At 32.6% G+C, this 27423-nt stretch overlaps 1 long non-coding RNA gene and 2 pseudogenes across 2 annotated transcripts in view; all 3 read left to right on the top strand.

The window, feature by feature from the left end:
* The first annotated feature begins 226 nt into the window (after nucleotides 1-226).
* Nucleotides 227-19894, top strand: LOC143246583 (uncharacterized). Its single transcript, XR_013026047.1, has 6 exons — nucleotides 227-280; nucleotides 12745-12841; nucleotides 14957-15074; nucleotides 17064-17152; nucleotides 19490-19605; nucleotides 19756-19894. It is a non-coding gene; the product is annotated as an uncharacterized LOC143246583 (long non-coding RNA).
* Nucleotides 850-2591, top strand: LOC143247949 (cytochrome P450 9e2 pseudogene; annotated as a pseudogene).
* LOC143247950 (cytochrome P450 3A8-like) overlaps nucleotides 7897-27423 on the top strand; it is a 42423-nt pseudogene continuing 22896 nt past the window's right edge. Inside the window, exon 1 of the transcript XR_013026744.1 lies at nucleotides 7897-7985. The product of XR_013026744.1 is annotated as a cytochrome P450 3A8-like (transcript). The remainder of the gene's footprint in view (nucleotides 7986-27423) is intronic.

The following is a 27423-nucleotide window of genomic DNA, read 5'->3' on the forward strand; positions in this document are numbered from 1 at the left end:
CCGCAACGGTTTGATTACGAGTCGCACGTCTTAACAATTTGAATTCTCAGATTTCAAGTTTTTATTTTGTAAATCGATAATAATTCTATTAAGAAGCTAAAGTTATTTGTATAATATAAAACAGAATGTACTAGTTTTAATTAAATCAGTTTTCATTTAGATTTATAAAAAATCGTAATTATTGAGAACGCTGAATACTTCTAGTAGATCATTGTTTTGTTTTTTAGCCTCTCCATATTGTGGAACAAGAGAATTAAATGAAATATGGACGACTACACGGGTAAGTTTTCATATCACTTACTATACTATAACGGAACTCCTGCTTGTATGATATTCGATAAAAAACATTATTACGCGACATACAAACCCCCAGTTTCCGGAAATGTTTATTCCATGTGCCTAAATATTTGCTATAAGGGTCACGATTATCCCTATTTGCCTCCTTTTCCCATCAGAGATAACTTTATTTCTCTCCATTCTTAAGATGCATATATGACATCATGAGTACGTCACAATAGGATCTAATGCACTAGCGCTGTATATATAAATATAATAGTGCTGTCTATTGTACGTACATGTAAATATTTCGAATGGTGTTCATAGCTCTTCATCAACTTGGTATGGAGACTCGTTATATTCTTGGAAAAATACTCACACATTTGAAATTTTTCTTTTGTCTGTTTTTATGTGATTTTGTACCACTACTTCGAACCTTTTGATGGATCTTCACCAAATTTTGCATAAAGATTTGATTTGTCCATAGACTGTGTATTTTCATATATAATGCAGAAACGTTGTCGTACGTTAAGGACTGGAATTTTAACTGAATTAAACTGTTGTAATACCTGTATGGTCGAGCAACACGAGACATACGAAGCTGTCAGCTCTATGAAATACTTGGATGCAGTTGTATGTGAAAGTATTCGAAGCTACCCTCTTGCAACACTGTAAGTGACAGTTAATATCGTAATAGATATTCTATGGATATTTGATATAACACGAGACGTTAGTATTACTTAGTTGTACACAGAGCTTTCAGAAATAAAACGAAACTCGAAGATATGGAAGTGGATTATTGCATTTTAATAAATAGTCTACTCTTACCTTCAGAAGAATCACTTAATATTTATCAATAAATCTCTCTTTCAATTGTTTATCTATTTCTTATCCTGACATTGTATAATATTTACCTTAACATTTTCAAATTTTATGAAGTATCAGTTGTCAAATTATATTTAAAACTAGTACAGTTACTGATCTTTGCCAGGTTTTGTTTCGTTTTTAAAATTCGCTCAAAACTACAACAAGGATATCTGCGCTAGCCTTTTATATTTTTACAGAGTAAGACTAGAGGGAAGACAGGTAGTCACCACCATTACCTCCAACTCTTCCGCTACTGTTTTACCAACGAATAGTAGGAGTGACCGTCACATTATAACAACTCGACTACTGAAAGGAGGAACATGATTGGTGCGAGCGGAATTCGATCCCCGATCCTTGCATTACGAGTCGAGTGCCTTAATCACCTGACTATAATAGCCCGTCTTTGCTAAGCTTGTAGAGAAACTCTTCGAATTTACTACCGTGCACCATATAAGCTAATATTAGATTACATGGAAGATAACGGTACAATTTCAAATTTTTCAAACTAAGTTACTAAACTTTACAAAAACTAACGGAACTCAGTCCAGATTTCCATGAAAAAAAGAATTAATATAAAAAGCGAAGTTCCGCTCCATCTGGTGTTCCAAAGATGAACAAATACTGATTTTCAATGAGTACTGACAGGAATGACTTCCGTTAAATATTGTTTATATTTGTTTCCATTCTAATTTTCTGGACTTTACTACACAATGATTTAATTCAACCTATAAAAACACTTTTTCCAGTTGAAATACATTTGCTTTTAGTTTTAAATTAGGTTTAATTGTTTTATTCTCTTCAACAAATTATATCTTTCTGTAACATCAGTCCAAGTGACTTGTCTCAAAAACAAATACAAAAGACAAGCATTAAGTCATAATAATTTATCTGTATATTTTAATTATTCTGACCTCATTTTACATGTTGGCTTAACATTAGGTTCAAATTATGTTCATGTGGAATGAGCTGCCTTCTATGAATTAAAACAAAAAGTCAAAAATATATTGGATAATTTTTATTAGGTCAAATACAAGTTTTAAAGACCATTCATTGTTTAGTTGTTATGTATTACAATTTCAAATAGCCTGATTTTACAACTTTAGTGAATAGCCTAATGCATATTTAATAGTATGAGTTAAATTCATTTTTAAATATAAATTTAACTTTAACAAACGTTAATATTAAAATAAATACAAAATGTTTAATGTGATTTGATTGGTAACATCTTAATATTTATAAAGTAAGTTACTAGATCTTATTGTTTAACTGTTACATAGAGCTTATTTAATTATTTTTACAGTGGGGAAAGACGTGCTTCGGAAGATTATACGTTTGATGATATAGGGCTGACTATACCTAAAGACACACCAGTGAGGTTCCCAATATACGCCATGCACCATGACCCTAAAAACTTTCCAGACCCGGAGAAATTTGATCCAGACAGGTAACGGTATATTTTATTTTACACAGAAAGATAACAGCTGCACAAACGTGCCACAGCTGTTTTTTATGTAGTCCAAACAAGTATGAGTTAGTTTTATCCGAACTGGATGAGCAACAGCTATTTTATTTTGCTCTAGAGAAGTGAGAGATTTTGTTGTTTAGGAAAAGTAATATGTCTTTTCAAGTGGTTCCGAGAAGTTACTGTTAATTTCATGTGATACAGTCAGGTAACAGGTGATTGTCATTTAAATACATGCTGGTGTGACTTAGTTAGTTGTTTTTAGTAATTACGTGGTTATTTAAAAAAAAAGTCTTACCTTAGAACTCCAATTAAAATTAGAGCATCTGTTAAATACAAGAGTTACCACTTAAGATAAAGACCAAAGTTCATTACAGAAAACATTCTGATGTCTGACGTTGTAAGTCAGAACATTATATAAAGTGTGTAAACATGAACGTTTTGTTTATTGTTTCTTAACTTTATTAAAACAGATTTATTTTACTATAGAGTAATAAACTTGTAAAATGTAATATAGTTATATGTGTTGGAAATACCTGTTGAATCTGACTATTAATGTGTGAACAACAGTTGATGAACCTGACTATTAATGTGTGTTAAAATACTTATGCAACCTTACTATTAATGTGTGTGTGTTAATAATACTTTTGAATTTCAATCATGTTGAGTGCCATGGTTATTCTAAAGTTTTCAATTTTGTTATTTTTGCCATTTCATACTATACCATTTTAACACAGCGACCCACAAGCAAAGATAATTTTCATATCTTCAACTACGTGTGCTTATTTCTTTGATTAGAAGTGTTCACATTTTAGACACCTGGACACTAATTTACAGATTTTGTTTTTACATTAACCTTGTGAATAAAATGATTTACGCTGATTTCCATACTTTTCTTCACAATCGAGGTACTAGGCCAGGCTGATTGTATCTTCAAAATAATTTAAAATAAATATTGCGTGAAGAAAATAAATGGTTGAACATTTCATACATGCCATTCGGGGCTGGTCCCAGGAACTGTATAGGAATGCGATTCGCTCTAATGGAAATAAAATTATGTTAGGTCCACATTTTACGTCATTTGCGTTTTGTACCTTGTTGTGAAACTAAGGTAAAGATAAGTTTTCTTTATTTTTTATAAAACGATCCATTTTTTTTATATCGAGAAATTAAGAAAGTAGCTATATGTAAATTAAAAAGTTTCATTGATTTCGTTCAGCCATATGGCTTAAGAGCACTGTTACTTTAGTGATTAAAAGCTGTTGTTGTTTTTTACACATGCTTAATATCAATTTAGAACACTATCACCTTAATGACTAAAAGTTCTTATTGTTTCTTAGAGATACTTTATATCAATTTAGAACACTGTTACTTTAGTTACTGAAAGTTGCAATTATTTTTTACACATGCTTTATATCAATTTGGAACACTATAGTTAAGTGATTAAAAGTTTTTTTAACAATAAATTTTCCGCGCTGTGCTTTATTTTCAGTCTTTGGGTTTGATAGTTTATTTACAAAGAGATCGAGATATTATCTGAAAATAACAACATTTCCAAACTTCATTACTTTCAGTTTAACTTAGTTTCATAACTTAAAATCACATAGCACTAGTTGATAATCCTACAACTTTGAAAATTAACAGTTTTTAAAGCATTATTCTGTGTCACGTGCAGTTCATTTGATTTACGATTGACAGTAAATTGTCAGAATCCAGAAAATCTTTTAGATAATCAAGTCTTAATTATTCTTATATTTATTATCTGTTAATTTGTTGTTTTCTTGGATTTCAACAAGTGATATTACTTAAAGTAGCATCATAAATGTTAAATTTATTTTAAATACTATTACCATAACGAATATTGAACTTTATATATTCTTATAGACTGTTTTCTGATATCTTTTTATGACATGAGAACCTGTAAGTTCGTTCATGAAGTTTCATCTAAATTGGTCCTCTCTAGGTCAACTTTGTAGACAGTACGAACAGTGTTTTTTAACACAATGGTGTATTCTGTGTGGGTCTACTTAGATCTGTATTGTTTCTGGGATTGCGTGGACCAGTTCTCTGAATAGAATTAATGAATTTCTACTCTCTGTGAAATTAATTGGGTGTGTACTCTGTATTCACTTACCGACTTCGGTACTCTCTATTTGTCTATTGGGTCTATACTCTGTATTTGGCTGTTTAGGTATATACACTGTATAGGATGTTATTATAAATGACAAGTGGAGGAGATAATGTATGGTAATGTTTATAGTAACAAGTGATAAACTAACGTTTATGTATTTGTAACAAACACTATGTTGATAGTTTTCTGAATAAACTCTTCCTAGATGATGATAAAAAGTTTCTCCAAATTACGATTTATTATCTTACATAAAACTTATAATTAATACAGATTCTGTGCCATTGTAGTTTGTCAGTTCACTTCTTGTAATAAAGAAATTTTGAAAATTACTGGAAAACCTGTCGAAGTTAGACATGAATATACAACGTTTTCACTCAGTTTACATTTTTAGCTAACCACACAAAACGAACACTTGGCGACTCAGATATGTTCTTTCTAAAAGTTAAAACTAAATGTCATTTTAAACAATGTTGATACTGTGAGTGTTCAACCAACTTTTAAAAGTATTAGTTATCCAACCATGTTTTGTACTAGTTAATAGGATATTCATACCACGGTAAAATATTGAATTTATAAACAAAGTTTCATGAAACTACACAATAAAACTGTTCAAGACTCAAATAAAATCAAAACATGAACAAACAGTCTTTACTGAAGTAGTATTGAAGCTACTTATCGTATGATTTAGTTATATATTTAATTTTAGTCTATTATTCTGTATATCTATAAGTTATTAACTTCTGGTCAAACTTTGGTCTGGTCACTTGACACCAAACATAAACAATAACGTTTGTTGTAGTGCCTTAGCGGAGATATTTATGGCATTTCATTTGTTAAAAACATTTTTATGGAGGGGTTTTGAAAGTTTTGTTTGAAAACAGTAACATCATGCTAGATAATTAATATTACATTAGTTTTTGAAGATAACGGATGTTTGTTTTGTATTACATAAATACAGTATAAACAGTTGTTTCTATATTATCTTTTTTATTGATACTATTGATTAAATGTTTAACATAGCGAATTTTATTACCTTTTTGCTGTACTTTTATTATAGGGATTATTTTGCACTGTTAGCCTGCGGTGTATGGATTTAGAATTAATCTAAATCATCTGAACAAAATATCGTTTAACGGAATGGTACCAAACTGATAAAGTAATAGACTATAACCTTTAGAAGTAAGATAGTAAAAGATATACATTTAATTAACTTTTCTCATTACCAAGTTAAGGTTCTGTCTTTTCCTGAGTAGATAGTGTGCTCTAATCAGAAACCAATATAGACAGTATAGAAACATGTAATATTTACAGCATTCTAGTATTCTTTATTTCTAATGCTTCTTGACAATTAATCTTTTATACACCAGACTTCGAAATCTTATTTTAACATTGATGTCTGATTTGAACCCATTTGATAAAATTTGCGCTCTGTAGCTAAAAATAAAAATAAGAAATGATCACGAGATCAGTTGGGCTACAAATAATATCAGATAGATTGAATTTAATCACATTATGGTATGGTGTACACAAAACAAAATATAAATAAAACATGGATCCGACCTGTCTAAAGTGTGATCTTCTCAGATTATCCAGAAGTTGGGTGGTTACGTTCTTGAAGGAACTGGATTGTAACCAAATACACGATCAAGGTTTTATATAAAACTGTAAAAAAATGCAAAGAATTTGATAAATAGATATCTATATCTTAACTGTAAATAGAGAACAAGGAAACCCAGCACTTTATTCAATAATGAAAGTTCTGATCCGTGTAACAGTTAAATCCTAGGTGTTCTCCCGGATGCCCTCATCAACAACTCAATGTCCTTTATTAACTAATGAGCCCAAGACTGAAGAACAGAAAAATCTAAATGTAGTAGAAACTGGGTGGATGGAAAGAAGCAAAGGGTTGTTATTTATGTGGTTCACACAAATTTGATTAATGTCACAAGTGAGGTACTTCAGGTTTAATACCTTTGTTCTTTTTGATTTAGATAAAGCACATAGGTGAAGGTAAGGTAAACAAAATTATTTAAAACTGGTGATAATATTACAGCGTAGTCTGTTAGTTGTGATGAGTATTGGGAAGAGGATGTTCTTTTACACATGGATTTAGTTTATTTGGTGAGTTGAGAAAATAAACAGGTGGATTTTTGTATTAAAATACATACAAGGTGATGTATGCCAGAAAACACTAAAATCTACAACATCAACAGGATGGAGCTCACATTTTAAGTATCCATTATGTAATTATTATTATTTTTTTTTAATTTTCGTACTCCAATAATCTATGAGCCTATATTTCAAAGGAGTTTCTGTCATTAAAATAGTCTAAACTTAACCACATTTCAATTATACCGCTATACAGTGTACCCAAATCTTCACTCTTATACCTCAATAAACAATTTATTCGACCATTAAGGTACGTATTATATTATTATTAATACTGTCTATGAATCACATTGTCACCTTCAAACCAGTTATTCTTTTAATAAGTTTCCGTGAAAATTTTTCTATTTTAGCATCTATATTTCTTTTAAAATTCTCTCTTTTGGAAAACAACGGTGCCATATCTTAACTTGATAGACATTTAATGTAAAAAGATATTTAATACGAGAAGTCCGAATATCCTAATTTTATTGGAATGGTATCAGTACAGTTAATATTTATTATTTAATATTTACCAAAAATTACGTTTGTTTGTTTTGTTTTTGAATTTCGCACAAAGCTACTCGAGGGCTATCTGTGCTAGCTGTCCCTAATTTAGCAGTGTAAGGACTAGAGGGAAGGCAGCTAGTCATCACCACCCACCGCCATTTCTTGGGCTACTCTTTTACCAACGAGTAGTGGGATTGACCGCCATATTATAACGCTCCCACGGCTGAAAGGGCGAGCACGTTTAGCGCGACGGTGTTGCGAACTCGCGACCCTCGGATTACGAGTCGCCCGCCTTACGCGCTTGGCCATGCAAGGCCTTATTAGACATGTTATGGAGTGAAGGCTAGAACACTTTTAGGCGTGGGCGGACACCGATTTTATGGATTTCAGAAGGATGCGATGCGCAGTGTGCTTGACTTTTGATCCTAGTGTAGCACGTGTGTATATATATATATTTGTACAAAGGTTTTTTAATCTGTCAGTGTGCTCTTTATGTTGTTCGTTAGGAAGTTGTTTAACTATGGATCTTCCTACATTAACATCCATCCTCCCTTGGTTTCTTTGTGCTGTTGCAGTGATCATCGGACTTTACAAGTGAATAAACAGTTTCTATATAACTTATGTTGAAACGTGAATTTAACAGATTTATACCATGGTTTTAAACAGTTTTATAAATTAAAATAAAACAAACTGTTTCACTGTTTTCTGACTAATATCTTTTAAATGTAGTTAGTATTACTAACATACAGTTGCTGTATAAACTTCTAGTTCTAAAAACCAGTATCTGTGGATGGTTAGTTAGTTTCTTTTATATCTTATTATCCAACTATCTCACCAGGAGCTATGGCTTTTGGGAATCAAAAGGAATTCCTACGGTTAAAACAAAATTTCCTTTGGAAAATTTATGGAAAGGGTACAAAATGGTAAGTAGAAACATGTGACACAAATTGTAACTGGTTAACTTGTTGGTATGTGTAAAGTTGTACAATGGGATGTATGTGGAATGAATGGCCCTTCCAAGGATTCAAACTCACTTCAGTGTTGGCAACTTGTAAAATGTATTTGGTGTTAAGTTTTTAATTTGGTCATAAGAAATTTAAACATTGATTATGTTTTTCAGTTTAAAATTGAGAAGTAGGTTCATAGGTTTATAAACATTCAAATTTACCGACGCAGTAGCATTAAGTCACTTATTGAGAATACAACCATTGTCTGATTCTTTACTTCTATATTAATTAACGTTCTAGCACTAAGCCTGGAACGCAGACAAGAAGAAGCCAAGAGGCTACTTTATTAATATTATGATGTTACCGGGGATAAAAAGATAAAAGACATGCTGGGGAACTACGAATAGGATTTCGATATAACTTTAACCAAATCTGGTATCGGATTTAATGTTTCTTGCTCTTTTACAGTACAGTTCTTTTATCTGCAACGGGGAGTTCTTGTGGAATGTAATGTCATATTGGTATTATAACATAGAGGAATAAAAATGAAATTTAAATTTCTGGTAAAGAAATTTAGAAAAACTAAAGTACTCTTGATTAAGATTTATGGAAATTATTTATTTTTCAGAAGGCTGAAAACATGAATTACAACATTATATCCCTTTTGTTCTTCTAGCCTCTCCATATTGCGGAACAAGATAATTATGTGAAATATGGACGATTATACGGCTAAGTATTTATATAAGTAATCATATTAAAAAATTCTTGCTTGTATGATACAGGAAATGTTTTTTTATTACGCGATGTGCAAATCCCCACATCACGAAATTTTTATTCTGTATGCATGTAGATTTGCAATATGGGTCACGAATTTCCTTTTTCGCCTGTGGTTCCCATTACTGAGAACTTTATATTTTTCCCTTCTGACACTGAGAATACGTCACACTTAAATCTAATGCACTATCCCCATCTATGTAAATATAATCATACTGTCTGTCGTATACCCATAATAATACTTCGCAGAGAGTGGATGAATCTTCACTAAAGTTGCTGTGGAGGATTACTACACTCATGTTAAAATCTTCAATTTCTTCATTCCTAGGTTTTTATGAATGTTCTCCCAGGATTTTTGGCATAAAGATTTGCTAGGTCCATGAGGAGAAACATGTACCCCACTAGTAAAGCGGTCAGTCTACGGATTTACAACGCTATAATCAGGGGTTCGATTCTCCTCCGTGGATTCAGCAGATAGCCCGATGTGTTTCTGCTAAATAAAAACACAGACGCACATCCACTCACCCAGGATACACCTTCGTCATTCTATCAATAATAGTTTAAATAATGAATAATACTGAGACATTGTAACTGTCCATAAAAATGTTTTCGAAACAACTTTGGCTTTTATGCAAAACAGAGTAAATTAAATGTTACTTGGGAAACACAAGACTTTCTATACATCACAAATATGAACTATGTGATTTTGTTACACTACTGTTACTTCTGAGGAAGTTCACAGGTCAGTTTCCTGGGTCTCATTATTTCTGAGATTTTATAGTTGTGTCATCAAACTGTAATTATTCGAAGTTGTCTCTTGTACTAGAATAACAATTCATGTAGAGCCCCCCCCCCAAAAAAAAAGATATGCACATATATGTAAGGCTCTAATTCTTTTACAGAACGTGGTGAACAGATAAAGTTGAAGTGGGCAGTAGGTACCTAGTTTGGAGTGACCCTTGAGTAAAAAGTCCTGATTAACTAATCTACAATGTTGTTGTTGAAAGAACGACGTTTCGCAACTTTTTCAAGCTAACATGCACCTCAGACAATAAATTCGTAATCGAAAAAACGAAGTGTAATAAATATAGATTGTTACAAAACACAGTTTGCTACTTAAACAATGTCACGTATTCATTCGTTCACATGCTAAAACGACAGATCATATTATTTCAATGAAGGATTTCTCTGACATTACTTTAGACCTTTAACTGTTCGTTAAAGATTGTTTGCTTATAGGTAAAGGACCCTTCACGGTCAGGTGATTAAGACATTCTACTCTTAATCTGATGGTGAAGGGTTCGAATCCCCCTCACACCAAACATGCTCACTCTTTTAGCCGTGGGGACGTTATATTGTGACAGTCAATCCCACTATTCGTTGCTAAAAGAGTAGCCGAAGAGTTGGCAGTTGGTGGTGATGACTAGTTGTATTTCCTCTAGTCTTATACCGCAAAATTAGTGACGGCTAGCGCAGATAGCCCTCGTGTAGTTTTAGGCAAAATTGAAACAAAACAATATTGTAAGTAAAGACTATTCTCGTCTTACAAACTTCTTATTTGTAGATATAATTTTAGTTTACACTCACACCTGTTTGGTATTATATTTATAATCGTTTTTTTAATCTTTCTTTCTACCCTTGTGCTCAATATTTAATTTAACTAAGCAGCGTCATTACACGTTGGCAAAAGAGTGTTGAAGCATATGGTGCTTACTTTGATTAAAGCATGTTTTACAACATCGGTTTACACTTTTCGAAACTTCGCAGTTCAGAAATGACATTAATTTCCGAACAACCTGATATTTTGAAATTTCGTTAAAGATGGAACAAATGTACTTCGGAATCTTCAAGCATCCTAAATAAAATATTTTGTTTTGTCAGCCTCTTCATCTTCATTAGTAAATTGTACCACTTTAGTTTGTCCATGACATATGTCCAGTAGAGCTGCCCCATGGGTGTTTATATATTAGCTGGCTCTCTTCACCAATCTTCGTGGTTTGTTAATTTTTCTTTTTATTCTGGTTCATTACAACGCATGTGTTCTCAACCAACCGCTAGGTGGCCACTAGACCCGCCCTCTCCCGTGAAAAAACAAATGCTCCAAATTAGAATAAAACCAGATCATATATTTATTACCATGATATTACAGTATAACATAGCTTTACGACAAGGTTTACGACAACATCTAAAATTAACGATGTAACTGAGAAATAAAACGAAAGATATAGTAATAGTGGAAAACACAAATCTGTGGCAAAATATTCGTTGTTATTATTCGTTGCATGGTTGTAGTCTTCTTGGTCTGGGATCTGAAAAGGAAATGTTTATAAAGGTTAAGTGGTTGGAATTTTTTAGCCTTATAGAGATGTGTCTTTGTGGCGTAAGATGTGAATCAATATGCTTTCCTGGCGTTTCTGAATTGTTGATACTAAAAGAAGTTATACATGCGTTTTTAACTGTTACATATTATCATGCTATCATATAGAATGGTATAGTTTAAACTTTGTCGTATTTATTTTAAGCATGTCAGAAAAGTGATTATTGAGATTTAATCTTCTACTAAATAAATTATCCTCAACAATTTGACGGAGCTAAGTTTAATAATAACTTTGTTTGTTATTTCTACGATTTATAAAATACCGTTATTTGTGTTTGTTGCAGTGTTACGACTACACTCCAGGTGTTGCATCATTTTATCACATTGTTTAGAGTAATGCTTTTAAAACACAGATCCGTGAAATGTCGACGGAGGTTCCAATAAAACATTTGTATATTTGTTCTTACACACAAAGTAACACAAAAAGTTATCTGTACTCCACCTACCAGGGTTATCCGTCATGTCATTAAATGAAGTTTTTTTAAAAGTAATAATTGTTTAAAGGAGTATTAATATTACGTTAATGATTATTCTTTACAAAGAATGTCGGTTACTAAAGTAATTTAATGCTTTAACTACTGGTACTGTCATGGTGACCCTAATGACCTGTTGAACTCACTATTTCCCTCTTATACAAAGTGGCTTTTCACCTTTGTAAATCCTATTTGAAACAGTCAATGACGTATGCAGCATTGTATTGTGGTAACAAAGTTAAACATTATTATCTTAATTTGAACCGTAAGTCATGTTTTTTGTGTCTGTCTGGTGCCCAGTAGTAGGAAGTTCTCCAGCCTCGGCAGCTTGCTTGACGTCAGACTACTGATAAGTAGTTGTTGTTTTGAATGAAGCACAGAGCTACACAATGGGCTATTTGTGCTATGCCTACCACGGGTAGAGAAACGTGGTTTTTAACGTTTTAAGTCCACAGACATAGCGCTGAACCACTGGGGAACTGAAAAGTAAATCATAAACATAATAAAAGGGAATAAGAGATTTTGTTTCGTTTCTTGAGTCATGGTTGGTTTGTTTCACCTTTTTAATTCTTTTACTATCAGTGTTCTATTTCATTTTTACATAATATTTCCGAATCTTCTGTTCCTGTGGATAATTTTACATTTATTTGCTGGACATCATTAGGACACCAAACAAACAAAATGTTTCTGTGAGTACCCTGTAAATGCAATCTTAATTCGTCTTAGGGTTAATAACAAGCCATTAGTATTATTTAATAGAAGTATCTTACTTTTCATTTCAGGTTCTATGATGGAACACAACCAGTTCTATCTCTTGCAGAACCACATTTACTGAAGACCATGTTAGTGAAAGATTTCCACATTTTTACAGATCACAGAGTAAGTCACATAGTTTTATTTCAGTCTTGTATAAACATACACACGATTTCACACTAATTTTAATAACAATATTATATTATAGTGATACATTCACTGAATAATTTGGATTTACATTAACATCAAATTTCTGTTCTTTACAAAGGATTTTTTTGTTTTCTTTGGAATTTCGCACAAAGCTACTCGAGGACTATCTGTGCTAGCCGTCCCTAATTTAGCAGTGTAAGACTAGAGGGAAGGCAGCTAGTCATCACCACCCACCGCCAACTCTTGGGCTACTCTTTTACAAACAAAAAGTGGGATTGACCGTAACATTATAACGCCCCCACGGCTGGGAGGGCGAGCATGTTTGGCGCGACTCGGGCGCGAACCCGCGACTCTCAGATAACAAAGAGCACCCCTTAACGCGCTAGGCCATGCCAAGCCCTCTTTACGAAGGAAGAAAGAAAATAAAACAAAAAACAAATTAATCGTCTTACAAAACAACAAATCATGTTTATAATTATAATATGAAAATTATAATATTTTTTTTTGATACAAATTATTCATTATTTTTCTATGCTCTTTCTGCTGTTTAGCAGAATTATTTTCTAAATTCATTGTTTTATTAATATTGTTATATACTTTTTCAGTGTAAAAGTATTGTTTAAGTGGCGTACTTATGTATATCTATTTTCCTTTCACACAAACATGTATTGAAAGGTATCGTAATAACCTATTAGTGAAAATAAAAATATATCCAAAGTTAGAATATTAAATTTTCAAATTGTCAAACGAAATTCCGTGACAGACGACATCATAAACTTGGGTGTTTTAACAAATTTTATAAACTTTTGAAATCAGTTAGAGAGCAGTTGTAACCTGGGATGGCCAGGTGGGATAAGACAAGCGACTAGTAATCTGAGGTTCGCGGGTTCGCATCCCCGTTGCGCCAAACATATGCTCGTCCTTTTAGCCGTGAGGGCGTTATAATGTTACGGTCAATCCCACTATTCTATGTAAATGTCTTTTGCATTAACGTCATATTATAACATAAGCAAACTCACTTCAGTTTTAAGATACAAACTTTACTTAGACTGAAGATTGCTATTTATTACTCTGAAGTTTTAGAGCATTGCAAAGTATGAGGACAGTGTGTGGCATTTGATAAATAGGAAAACATTATTTCATTGCTGGTAAAGGAATGAAATGAGAGATCGTAAAAATTAAAACGTTTTATTGAAAAATTATAATGTTGTTTCGTATATGTTACTCATATAACTTCTATGATAAGACCGCATTACTTCATAAGTTAATACATACAGCTTAATTGTGTTTTGTTTTTTTCCCTATAAATTATTTATCGATCAGCCGATTCGTATAAATAATATAATAAAATCAATCGTACATTATAAGAACAATGTTCCATTTCCCATAGTGCTCTTTGAGATAATAATGACAACCATGGCCTCTCGCTGTAAGAAGTTACAAACTTCTGTGAAGGACCGTCATGTCAGTCTTGGACAAAACTGATTGACAAAATATCTGTAGATCATCTCACTGCACGAGATCATCAGCTTCTAAGACCCCATTTAACAAAATATCGGACACAAAAGTCTTGTGGGGTTGATTTAAAGAACTGTAAATGTCCGTGGATTTTGGATATCGTTTGTTTGTGTGTTTGTTTTGAATTTCGCACAAAGCTAGCCGTCCCTAATTTAGCAGTGTAAGACTAGAGGGAAGACAGCTAGTCATCACCACCCATCGCCAACACTTGGGCTACTCTTTTACCAACGAATAGTGGGATTGACCGTCACATTATAACGCCCCAACGACGGAAAGGGCGAGCATATTTGGCGCGACAGGGATGCAAACCCGCTACCCTCAGATTACGAGTCGCACGCCTTAACAAGCTTGGCCATGCCGGGCCTTCGAATATCGTTCTTAAGAAAACAACCGTTGATTTAGAATTGTGACTGAAACTTTGTTAGCCTTTGTTAACTCGCAGATGTTGTGAGTACTAGAATAAAATGCAGAACGTAAATGATATATATTAATAACTTCAAGCGCTTTCACCACCTTCATACACACATATCAATGTTCTCTGTACACAGTGTTGTTTTTGTCTTTTTGGAATAGGACTTTCACTTCGGACACTCGATATCAAACAACATGCTTTTCTCTTAAAAAAGGAGATTCCTGGAAGCGAGTCCGAACCATCATTACACCTGCTTTTACTTCGGGGAAAATGCGTAAGGTATGGTATCTTATATTTATAGAAAAACTGTTTAGACTAGCTACCACCGACCCTATTTTGTAACTATCCACCAGAGGAAAGACAGCCATTTAGATGCACCTATCATCTACGTTAAGGAATTGACCTCCATTCTTATAACGCAGCTATGGTTTATAGAGTAGGGAATATTTTTTATCATTAGAAAAACTCGAATATGCTCACCTGCTTCGATACGAGTAGAGAGGCATTTTGCTTCCTTTTGATATTAACCAACACTGCTGACAGTGTTTTAGGTGTTACATCGTTTCATTATAAGGGTTTTATTTTATAACTAATTTTAAGCCCAGTCTTCATGAAGAATAAACAAAGATAAAATTGGTAGTAACTGTTTAGTACAGTGTGACTCTTATTGTGGAAGTCTTGGAGGAATAATCTACAAAAGTAGCACCCATGAAAAGGATATTGTTTCACAAGTCTTCCGGTCGGAACTAAAGACGGAAGAGACAGATCACGCTGAACTAGACACTTGCTGATAATTTCACTTTTGTTTGTTCGTTGAGAAAGAATTTTTTACAGTATGGGCCCTACATTGCTAGTTGGTTAAGGCAATATACCCGTGATCTTAGGGACATGAGTTAGAATCCCTGTTTCCTCAATCATGTTTGCACTATCAGTCACGATGGCGTTATTGTGTGCAGTCAATCCCAATATTCGTTTCTAAAAGTGTAGCCCAGGCGTTGGCGGTGTGTCATCACGACTATCTGTCATCCCTCTGGTCTTACACTTCTGGTAAACTACGGAAAATATTATTTCAGAATTGAATTAAAGGATCGATCTGTAAAGTTTCAACAGAACAGATGATCCAGTGAGTGTGTATGTGCTTGTCAACAAACAATCTTTGTTTTATTTAAACCAACATATTTGTTATGCACAACTTTCATATATTATATTATCATCTCTCTAGCTTTACCTCAGAAAACGTGTTTGGCATCTGCCAAATAAAATAAAATAGGCGCTTTTTATTTTATTATATATTTCCTAGAACTTAATTTAATTCCGAGAGCTGACACTCAAGACTAGTGTTCTATCAACTAACAAAAATGGCTATTAGACGATTACGCCATCTAGTAAGACATATGTCAATTGCTAGAAGTTCTAGTAGAAAGGTAAGGCCATAAAATATAAAAATATGGTCCTATATTTTAAAACAAATTATTCGTTTTATGCAATCAGGTTGCTCGTTCTTATGACATTTTTACTTTTCATTGTTTTTGTCAACGTAATAAGAAATCAAAAAACATCGCAACGCTATTTTTTTCCACCAATTATATATTTGAAGGATATAAACATTTCATATTAAACTCGGTTATCCGAAAGTTTACACACTAGAAGATTGATCGGAAAAAGAGCCGGGTGTGGCCAAGTAGGTAACGTGCCAACTTGTGGTTCCGATGGTTCTTAGTGTACGTCATGTGGCAGCATTTCACAGCTATAAGGTTGATCGCAAGGTTTTTATTAGAATGGAACAGGAGTTGATGGTAAATGCTGTTGACTTGGTGTCTAGGTTCATGTATGTCAGTTCGAAATTAAAACGGCTAGCGCGTGTTGTCCTTGTGGCTTTGAATCAAGTACGTTAAATGTAATTGGAAAGTTTATTACTATAATCTGTCATTAACTGTGCTAATTGTTATTCATGTACTTATTAAAGGTGCTAACTAATATAATTAATGAATAATACCAGATGTATGAGTCATAATTAACAAAATGTCTCAGAGAAGGTGTCGGTAAAATAAATATTTATGTACGTAAAGTCACACAATGTATAAGTTATAAGATAAATTATAAGGTTGTATTATTATTGTCAGAAGGTAACAATGGCAATGAAAGATAATTATTAAACTTGTAATAATGTTAAACATCTTTAATGTTGTTTATACTTGATATAATTAGTCTAAGAAATGTATTACTGTAAATATAGTTGTTTAGTTTACCGTATTTGTTTCTTTATAGATGGAAAGTTAAGTTTTCGAGTGTGCTGACACATTACCTGAAAACTTTCTAAAGGCTGCAGAAGATGGAAAAGCTGTTGACTGTAAAGGGTAAGATGATAGAGATAACTATCGACTGAAGATATTGTGTTGTTCGTACTTTATCTTCATGTGCTATAATTGTTAAAATGTACACACTTTTACCACAAACTTTAACTATCTTTGTATACATTTAAACATACAAAGGATTGTGTACATTATATGGAAACAGTTTTGGAAAATCACCATACAGTCCATGTCATCAGGTCTAGTCATGCTTTATCTAATAACCACACCCCTCGATAGCTACCTTGCAGACTAGTTTCCACATTAATACGTTCAGTAGAAAGGCTGTCATGTCATAAGCTCACCATTCCTTCCTAAGTGCTTTGCATAATCCACGTAGGAGGAGAGTTTTAAGTACACGTTTCAAGATTGAGAGTGCTCTGAAATGTACAAATATTTCGTCGAATAACTTAAACGGATTGTTCCTGCTAAAAATAATATGAATACCGGTTTCTTTTTCTATCTCTTTGAGGCACACAACTATTGAATGAAAAGAGGGATTTTCGTGTATTGAGTTTAAGCGCGGTGGACAATCATTCGAAGATGCTGCGAAGTCATGTTAGCCATCAACATTGTCCACAATATAAGTTGCAAATAAAGTTGTGATGTGTGATAGAAGAATATTCATTTAGAAATTAGCAGAGGTAGTGGTAATTTAAAAAAGTCCTGTACCAATCATTCTGAGTGACATTTCTAGCATGAGTAAGTTTAGTACCAGTTTGGTTTCAAAAATGTTGTCGTCAGAGAAGAGATTGATCTGAGTTGTGGAAAGCTAATTTCTATTCAAAACGTTTCATTATTTTGTCGTTAGTGTTATAACTGTTGATTAAACATGTTTGCAATACATTGATCCAAATAGAAAAATGCAAATTTTGCAATGGAAACCCTCAAGTTCATTTACCTTTTCTGCAAGGAAGATAATTTCTTTAGGATATGAAAAGTGTTACTAGTTGACTATTTGGAGATTGGTAAAACCTTTACAGTAGATTATTGTGTATCTTTAACAAACAATTAGTATCAGAAATGAAAGAAATAGAAGAGAATTGCTCAAAAAGAGGTGTAATGTTCCACTCGGACAATGATCTTTTCCATCAGGAGAATGCACTGTTCCGTAAGGACATTGTTTTCTTCTATACGATGTCTTACCTTGTACGCTATTATTTTATACACCGAAGGTAGTTCCAAGTTACATTTTTTCTTCGACAACCTTGAAATTTCTCTGAAATGACAAAGATTTCCGAGTGTTGATGATCTGACACGTGCTGTTCAATCACGGATTGAAGACAAACAGGAAGAATTCGTTCATAACAACATAAATGCCTTAAAGCATTGCTATCACGAGTTTATATACTCAGTAGGTAATGTTAAAAATAAAACATAGTTGAACTAGTGTCTTTATTTTAAGATGGATCCATTTTCGAACAGACCTCGTATTTTATATGGCAAATAAGTGATATTACTCAATTGTTTTAATAAGTTCCTTGAAACAAAAGTTCTAATAGAGCAAAACTAACAGATATTACTGATTTCTACGAAATATGTGGATCTTACCGGCTGTGAAAGGTAATTTTGGGGTAAAAACAGCTTTAATTGTTTGTTATATTTTTTAATTATCATTATTAACTTATTTGCTTTGAAAAAGTTCATATTCACAAATATATAATTAAAGTTTTTTGTGTTTTTTTCTTCATCCAGTTATTTTGGAGCATTCACTATGGATTTGATTGTCAGCCGTGGTTTTAGAAGTAAAACAAATTCTCTACAAAACTCTGACAATGATTTTACTAAAACTGCCAAAGAAGCTTCTAGTTCTATATGAATAATTTTACTTGCATGTGAGTAGCGTGTTGGTATAGTTTGAGTAAGAATTAACTTTGTGTTAAGCCTAGCTTTCAAACAGGATCTCTTTGAAGATCAGAATGACATAAGTCGCACGGATAGCATGTAAAAATGCCGTGAGTTGTTGGACTTGGCAGCCATTATAATGTGAAAGGTCAATCCCACTATTCGTTGGTAAAGAGTAGCCCAAGAGTTGGCGATGGGTTGTGATGATAAGCTGTCCTTCTTCTTGTCTTCCACTGATATTTAACATTTACTGGCCTGAAAATAAACAACACATTTCATCGTGTTCCGGAAATTTGAAATTTTCTGAAATGTGCAACACTCCCTTCGATATTACATTTAAAATCCTTACCAAGTAATACTCAAAACCTACTAGAGAAATATTTTTAATTGTTAAATAGAACTTTTATAAAAAGTTCATGTATATTTTGAAATATATTAAAATAATATATTGTCTAAGTTACACAATAACATTCTAAAGAATTACCTTTTTTCTTTAAGTTGCCTTCCCTAGCATAATGAAACTGTTCAAAATCCCCGTGATTGACCCATCAGGTATGGAGTTTGTCAAGGAGTTGACTCTCAATATAATTGACCAACGTAAACACAGTACTGAGGTAATTAGTATTTAATATCTGGTTTGTAGGGGCGTGTAATAGTATTATTATGTGTCTTAAAATAAAAATGATAAAAAATTACATTTATTCAACATTGGTTATTAATGTCACATGTTTTTCTTCAATAACGAAGGTTTCCGATGATTTCAGACAAAGCGAATAGACTTCCTGCAGTTGCTTCTAGAGACCATGGACAACAAACTGCAGAACTCCAAAGAGGACCTTGGAAATCTCAACAATTACGGATACGAAAAAGAAAACTTTAAATTCTTCAACAACAAGTTATAAAATAAATGTGAGAAAAATTACATGATTTTTTGTGTGTTTTTTTATATTGAGGAAGAGAAAATAATATAAACTTTAATGACAACAAATCAAAGATATGTTTAAATTCTTATAAACCTTCTTGAATCCTGTTTGAAATGAAATAAACCGGAAACAAGTTAAAAGAACTAAAATTATTTGTGAGATTTTGGTTTGAATAGTGACAATTTGTATATGGTGGTCTTCGAGCATCCGAACCACGAAGTAAATTTTACGTGGAGTGAATATAGTTTCGAACCGTAAATAGTATTGTTAGGAATATAAATACTGTTAAATTTTAACTTTTGTGTGATTCGTTACATAATGATTAGTGTTCATTCTTAATTTTTAAATACTTTAAAGGTTGTAATTTGTAACGACAGGATTTTATTAAAAAACTTCATTTTATTGAATTACGATAAATCATTTTGGATCGTTAGTTTAATATGTGTACAAAGGATATTTTAATAATTTAATTGTACAATGTTGTGACATAATATTGATAACTATTGATTATATTGAAATTTGTTTAGGTTTTATTTAGGTACACTTTTTCTTTTACCAAATAGTTTGTTGGTAAACACAAAGGTACACTTTGAGTTAACAAATCATGAATATTAGCATTATAAGTCTTTAAGAAAAGTATTTATAGGATATGTCAAATTCTACACCATGAGTAGCTAACTAATCATGCTTCCAGCTGTACAATCTCAAGCTAATTTAGTTAAGTTCTTGCTGAGTGATTGAATTTTTCGTTTAATGCAAAAGAGAAAGTTCGAAATTAATTCGATTTATTTATATATCTTTATGTTATTTAATTTCTTATCTAACATGAACAAATACACTTTATTATATAATTACTGTTCTAGATTTGACCCAAGACTTTGACTGAATTAATGTGTTGTAATATCTGTATGTTCTAGAAACCCGAGACTTACGAAGTTGTCAGCTCTATGAAATACTTGGATGCAGTTGTATGTGAAAGTATTCGAATCTACCCTCCTTCATCCGTGTAAGTAACAGCTAATATTGTAATAGATGTTCTATAGGTATTTGATATAACACAAGACGTTAGTGTCTGTATATAAGCATTACTTAGTTGTACACAGTGCTTTCAGAATAAAAAAGAAACTCGAAGAAATGGAAGAAATGGATTATTGCAGGTTAATAAATAGTCTACTCTTACCTTCAGGAGAATCACTAAATATTTATCTTAGATTTCATTACATTACGTTCAACTTCTATTTCCCATTCTGACCTTCTACTATATTTACCTCAACATTTTTAAATTTCATGAACTATCAGTGGTCAAATTATATTTAAAAGTAGTACAGTTACTGATCTTTGTCAGGTTTTGTTTTGTTTTCGGAATTCGCTCAAAGCTACAATAATGATATCTGCGCTAGCCGTACCTAATTTAACAGTGTAAGACTAGAGGGAAAGCAGTTAGTTATCACCACAACGAACAGTAGGATTGACCGGCACATTATAACAACTCGACGGCTGAAAGGGCGAGCATGATTGGTGCGACGGAGATTCGAACCCACGACCCCCGGATTACGAGTCGAGTGCCTTAATCACATGACCATAATAGTCCTTCTTCATTAGGATTCGTAGAGAAACTCTTCGAATTTACTACCGTGCACCATTTAAACTAATATTCTGATATCAGGATACATGGAAGATAACGGTGCAATTTCTATTATTTTCAAACTAAGTTATGAAACTTTACAAAATGTAACGTAATTCAGTACTGGCTTCCAAGAAAAAAAGAATTAATATAAAAATAGAAGTTCCACTCCATCTGGAGTTCCAAAGAAGAACTAATACTGATTTTCAATGAGTACTGACAGGAATGAATTCTGTTACATATCGTTTATATTTGTTTGCATTTCTAATTTTCTGGACTTTACTACACAATGATTTAATTCAACCTATTAAAACACCTTTTCCAGTTGAAATACATTTGCTTTTAGTTTTAAATTAGGTTTAACTGTTTTATTCTGTTTAACAAATTATATCTTTCTGTGTGGTAAGTCCGGGTGACTTGTCTCAAAAACAAATACAAAACACACGCAATAAGTCATAATAATTTATCTTTATATTTTCATTTTTATTACCTTATTTTACATATTGCCTTAAGAACATTAGGTTCAAATTATGTTAATGTGGGAAGAGCTGTCTTCTATGAATTAAAACAAAAATTCAAGAAATATATTGGATAATTTTATTAGATCAAATACAGTGGAGAGCCATTAAGCCACGGACTAGTAAACAGCGAAATCGCTTAAGCCGCTGTAGCAAGTCTTGTGAGCGATGTGAGCGAGGATTATCGCGGCTCACCGCTAATCTAAGAACGTGTAAAAACGCGGCTTACGAATTTAATCCTGGCTTTATAACTTCAAGGGGATATTTAAAAAGGATTTTCTTTAATTTGGGAAATAAATAAAATATATTACAATAGAAATCGACCGTTAATCTACCTTATCCGCTCTCTATGTCAGCTTTATGGAGGCCGCCATTGTTACCGAATCACACCTCTCCATACATTAAAGTTAATCCGCGGTAAATCCGTGAAAAAAGTGATCAATAATTAAAGTATTATTTTTAATACGATAATCCGATATAATGATGACGCAATGGTCCGGGTGAGGCTCTTCGGCGGAGCTGTTGACGACTTCGGCTTTTCTGTCACAAAGGTTTAAGCCGCGGTTAAGCATGTAGACCCCCTAAATACCGAGGCTTAGCGGCGCTCCACTGTACAAGTTTTAAAGACCATTCATTGTTTATGTTGTTACATATTACAATTTAAAATATCCTGATTCTACAACTTTATTGAATAGCTTGGAATTTCGCAATGCAGATTTAACAGTATAAGTAAGATACATTTCTAAATATAAATTTAACTTTAACAAACGTTAATAATAAAATAATTGCACAATGTTTAATGTGATTTGATTGGTAACATCTTAATTTTTATGAAGTAACTTACTAGATCTTATTGTTTAACTGTTACGTGGAGCTCATTTATTTTTTTTTTTTTTTTACAGTGGGGAAAGACGTGCTTTGGAAGATTATACGTTTGATGATATAGGGCTGACTATACCTAAAGACACACCAGTAAGGTTCCCAATATACGCAATGCACCATTATCCTAAAAACTTTCCAGACCCGGAGAAATTTAATCCAGACAGGTAACTGCATATTTTATTTTACACAGAAAAATAAGAGCTGGACATACGTGAAACAGCTGTTTTTTATATTGTCCAAACCAGTATGTGTTACTTTTATCCGAACTGGATGGGCAATAGCTATTTATTTTTGCCCTAGAGAAGTAACAGATGTTCTTTTTAATGGCAGGTAATATTTGTTTTCATGGCGATCTAAAAAGTAGCTGTTGACTTCATGTTACACAGATAGGTAACAGGTGATTGTGAATTAAAAACATGTTGGTGTGACTTTACTTTTATATTTAGTTGTCCTATTGATCAATTACTTACCTTAGAACTCCAGTTGAAATAAAAGCATCGGTTACATACAATAGTTACTATTTAACATAAAGACCAAAGTCGATTATAAAAAAACGTTCTGATGTCTGACGTTATGAATAAGAACATTATATAAAGAGTGTAAACAAGGACGTTTTCTTTATTGTTTCTTAACTTTATAAAAACAGATTTATTTCACTATGAAGTTATACATTAGTAAAATGTATTACAGTCATATGTGTTGGAAATACTGGTTGAATCTGACTATTAATGTGTGTTAACAATACTTGTCAAAGTTTATTATTAATGTGTGAACAACAATTGTTGAACCTGACTATTGTCTTGTGTTTACAACACTTTTGGAACCTTACTATTAATGTGTGTTAACAATACTTGTCGAAGTTTATTATTAATGTGTGAACAACAATTGTTGAACCTGACTATTGTCTTGTGTTTACAACACTTTTGGAACCTCACTATTAATGTGAGTGTTAAGAATACTTTTTAATTTCAATTAGGCTTTATATTTTGTGTAATTCAGTATATTACCTTATAATATATATATATATATAAAGGATGTTATTATAAATGATAAATGAAGAAGTTAAAGTTATAGTAAAATACTGAATTTATAAACAAAGTTTTATGAAACTACACAACAAAACTGTTCAAGACTCAAATAAAATCAAAACATGAACAAACAGCCTTTACTGAAGTAGTATTGAAGTTACTTATCGTACGTTTTAGTTATATATTTAATTTTAGTTTATTTTCTGTATCTCACACTCTTGGCACTGATCTGTCACTTGACATCAAACATAAACAGTAACGTTTGTAGTTGTACCTTGTCGGAACTTTTTATGGTATTTCATTGATTAAAAACATTTTTAGGGAGTGATATTGAAAGTGTTGTTTAAAAACGGTAACATCACGTTAGATTATTAATATCACTTTAGTTCTTGAAGGTAACGAATGTTTGTTTTGTATTACACAATTATCAATGTCATCGGTTGTTTCTTTTTTATCATTTATATTGATATTATTGGTTGAAATGTTTAAGATAGCGAATTTTATTATTTTTTCGCTATACTTTTATTATAATGATTATTTTGTTTTGTTAGCTTAACATGTGTGGATTTAGAACTAAACTAAAAATACTTCAAACTGAGAAGTATATCCACTTTATATTTACAATACAAATAATAGTCTATAATTATAGCATGTATTTAATTTACACCCACTAGCCAAATGATACACGAGAATTTGTTTTCTATATGTAGACAAAATAATCTAAGCCAGAAATTAGTAAGTTAAATAATATAAGAATTGTAACCAAAAAGATGACCAATGTGTTACATAGATCAGTGAGCAAAATACAAAACATTTTTATCAAAGTAAATTTGTAGAGTGTTACTAAACTGATTTCTATTAGCATATACTAGCACCATATGTTAACTTCTTTCTATGTAGTTAAGACACTGCAAGAGTGCCAGAACACTTATTTCAGACTAAGTTTGATCAGGATGTTCATTTCAGCAGACTTCTTATGGCTTGACCTTTCCAGGGCACTTCGCCCTCACTTTTCACTTTATGTGTCAGCACATTTAACCACTAAACTTCACATCTATAAAGAATCCAGTACGGTAAACCAATGAACGATATTTTTTCTCACAATAAAATGGGTTTACAGTGATACATTGTTAAGACTAATTATATCAAGTGTAAACAACATCAAAGATGTTTAACATTATTACGAGTTGAATAATTATCTTGCATTACCATTGTTACCTTCTAAGTTTCAAACAATTATAATACAACCTTATAATTTATCTTATAACTTATACATTGTGTGCTTTACGTACATAAATATTTATTTACGACACCTTCTCTGAGATCTATAGTTAATTTTGACTCATACATCTGGTATTACTTATTAATTATTACTTGTATTAAGTTCTTGAATAACAATTCGTACAGTTAATCAGAGGTTGTAATAATTTTGCTCATGATGTAATATCTATTCACAAGTATTACGTTAGAAACTATAAACTCATTAAATACAGTTAACCACTCTAAACAATTCAGGTTTTGTTTTAATCACTTGGAAATTTTAAGTTATGTGATTCAAAATTTAAACAATTAGTCCCGGATTATTTTATCATGGCGAGTGTGTTTGTGTGTACTTTTCTTATAGCAAAGAAACAAAGGATTATCTGGTCGGCTCACCGAGGAGAATCGAACCCCTAACTTCAGCGTTGTAAATCCGAAGTCACACCGCTGTACTATCGGGGGGCTATCATGGCGAAATATTGAAAGCTTTTAGAAGGGTAATATTGATTGTTGTAAGCGACAAATCAAATATTTGATTGACATAGCACTATCAGTAACTATTATAGTTGTCACATATATACACCAGTGGATTAGTATTTACATCTTTCAAATTACATTTAACTTACTTTCTTCAAAGCTACAAAGACTACATGCGTTAGTCGTCCTCAATTTGAACTGATAGACACCAGTCAAGTCAACAGATCCCACCACCAACACTTGTGCCATTCTAATAAAAAATTCGAACTTGACAATCAACCTTATAGCCGTAAATTGCTGCCACTTGACGACCATCAAGAACTCTCGAACCACAAGTTGGCACGCTGACCAATTGGACACCCACATGCCTTTCTCCGATCAAACTTATGATGAAGACTAGGCCTAAACTCGGCTATAAAATAAAACCCTTATAAGAATATGATTGTGACAACAAAAACACTGTCAGTTATGTTAGTTTATGTCAAAAGAGGGCAGGGTGCTTTAATACCAGATTTATAAGTTTGTAATCGGGTTCGAATTTCTGTAATAATGCAAAGTACTTCCTACTCTATAAGCTATAGCTGCGTTATAAGAATGACAATCAATTCCTTAGCGTAGATGGTGGATGCTTCTGAATGGCTGTTTTCCCTCTGGTTAGTAGTTAACAAATAGGGACGGCAATAAACAGTCTTAATAGTTTTGAAATAAATATGCCTTATGCATTTTCCTCGAAGTAAAAGCAGGTGTAATGATGGTTCGGACTCGCTTCCAGGAATCTTCTTCTAAAGAGAAAAGCATGTTGTCTGCTATTGAGTGTCCGAAGTGAAATTGCTATTCCAAAAAGACAAAAACAACACTGTGTACAGAAAACATTGATATGTGTGTATGAAGGTGGTGAAAGCGCCTGAAGTTATTAATATACATCATTTACGTTCTGCATTTTATGATAGTACTCACTAAATCTGCGAGTTAACAAAGGATTACAAAGTTTCAATCATAATCTATTTCAACTGTTGTTTTATTAAGAACGATATTCAATGAAAAGAAATAACAGTTGTCCACAGACATTTGAAGTTCTTCAATGCAACCACATAGATTGTTATAGTTCAAGGTTGCCTTAATCAATTTACAAATATTTGTATCAATAAGCAGACATATGATAATACAAATATATATCTTATGATGACTAGTTAGTTAGTTATCACCATTAAATTCCATCTGGGAACATAGGGCCGCAATCGCTTGCGGATTCTTCAACAAGTATTTAAGTGAGTAGGTTGTTAGCCCACTGCACCGAGACGTCCCTAATTTAGTAGTATAAGACTAGAGGGAAGGCAGCTAGTCATCACCACCCACCGCTAACTCTTGGGCTACTCTTTTACCAACGAATACTGGGATTGACCGACACTTATAACGCCCCCACGGCTGGAAAGGCGAGCATGTTTGGCGCGACTCGGGCGTGAACCCGCGACCCTCGAATTACGAGTCGCACGCCTTACGCGCTTGGCCATGCCAGACCCTTATGATGACTAACAGAAATATTATCGTTACGTTCAGACACGAGAATGTATAATAATGGAATACTGATATAAAAGTAAATATTGACGAACTGCCTTATAATATAATATAACTGTTTTATTACCACATTGTGATAATGTACTAGATGTACTTTCTAGTGTCTTTAAAGAAACGTTAAATTAGGTGGCCTAGCGTGGCTTGG

Source organism: Tachypleus tridentatus, chromosome 3, assembly GCF_004210375.1.
Source record: "Tachypleus tridentatus isolate NWPU-2018 chromosome 3, ASM421037v1, whole genome shotgun sequence".
NCBI lineage: Eukaryota > Metazoa > Arthropoda > Merostomata > Xiphosura > Limulidae > Tachypleus > Tachypleus tridentatus.